Genomic DNA, 1753 nt, shown 5'->3' with positions numbered 1-1753 from the left:
GGGGGGCGCGCGCCAGGCGCGTTCCGGTCTCGTCCGCCCGCCAGTGGGGCGGGGTGGGGCGCGGGGCGGTGGCGTGCTGCGCGGGGCAGGCGGGGAGCATTTGGGTTAGCCCCTGGGTGGGTGTCTCTCAGCTGGGCTGGACTGAGAGTCTTTCAAGACCGTGCTGTTAGGTGGGCCCCTCCATGCCCTTCACAGCGGAAGCTGAGGGATTTCCACTAGCGTTCCCCATCGCACTAAAGCCCCGCTGCCCAGCACGGGCGCCCTGTGTCGCTTGCTCCAGCTGTATGGCTCTGTTTTTTCTGCAGTCAAAAAATGAGCTGAAGTGGTGTACTGGCAGGTTTGGAGGAACCTTCAGTCTCATTTGGGCACCTCAGGTGCATTTAGGCATGACCATATGGTGCCATGCTTTAGTATTTCCTTTTGGAAGTACTAAAATACTATGCAGTAATGACCTGTGCTGTGCCATGAACATGGCGTATGGTTAGATGCGGCAGCTACATAGCCATAGCAGCCTAGTAAAACGGGAGCATGCCACTGCGGCAATGTAGCTGCCAATCAGGTGTAGATCTACATTACCGTAGCACACTGTAGAGCGCTGTAGCAATGTGCTACGTCATCGTAGGGAAATGTGTAGCATACTGCTCAAGTCCAAAAAGGTTGAGAACCTTTGACCCCTTGAAAAGCAAGGGTGCAGGGGTCAGGGGCCATCATCACCTGCAACACGACACACATTTTTCTCCAGTTAAAACTAAGCTAGAAGCTTTGCTAGTACTCTTGGGGCCTGGGGCTGTATTAGTTTAAGATTGAAGCAAAAAGCAAATAGAACTTCAGTGGAATGAGTGATAAACCATCTGCAGGACTCTGAAATAGGAACTTCGTTACTAGAAGCAGCAGAATGGCAAAATAAAGGCTAGCTTGACTTGTGGAACATCAAGACCATTAAAAAGGAGAGAAGATTGTTAACACCTGTGGAACAGAGTTTAGAAGAGGTCAGGTAGATGATAATGAGCCACAAAGTCAATTGGCTTCCTCAGCACTGTGACTAGAAGTGCCGCTGCCAGGCAGTTGGTTTTAAACTTCAGCTGGAGCAGGAATCAAAGTGGGGTAGAAGTGCACTAGTGACTAGTGAATGCCACCCACAGATTCCTCCTGCCTATGACAATCTCCAAATCTCCCATGCTGCTAACGGCACTGCTAGTCACAACCTTGCCAACCTGAGGAGTCAAGTTCCCCCCTCTCTCAAAACATCCTGAGACAGATTTTGCAAATAACATGCCTTGGGTGCTTTTTTAAAAACTTTCATTGGCCCCAGACCCGTTCTAGCAGAGTCCTGTGGACATGTCAAGGTTTTATGGGCCCTTGCAAGAGCTAAAAGCTTCTCAATTAAAGCTGATGGAATTACTGGTAACTGCCAGGAGCTAGGGCCTTAAGGAAAACACCAAATGCGGTGAGATTTTTTTTTTAAATCACAGGAGACATCACCACTCCTACATGGGACTCAACAAAGCATGCTAAATTGGTATATGCCACCTACATGCTGTCAGGAAATGTCCTCTTTCCTGGATGCCCCTGCCTACAATTACCCTGTTTCTCCTTGAAGAAGAAAAACTAGTTTGTCCACAGACAATCATTAATTGAGTTATTTAGTTCTTAAGCTGTACACCTCCATCTGTCAGTCACTTTACAGAGGTTATAGATAGATAAAATCAGGGCTTAAGGTGAGAAAAAAATCTGAACAAACAGCTGAATAGTT

Source organism: Gavialis gangeticus, unplaced genomic scaffold, assembly GCF_001723915.1.
Source record: "Gavialis gangeticus isolate Ggan-Ray unplaced genomic scaffold, GavGan_comp1, whole genome shotgun sequence".
Taxonomy (NCBI): Eukaryota; Metazoa; Chordata; order Crocodylia; family Gavialidae; genus Gavialis; species Gavialis gangeticus.
This window is presented reverse-complemented; position numbering follows the sequence as displayed.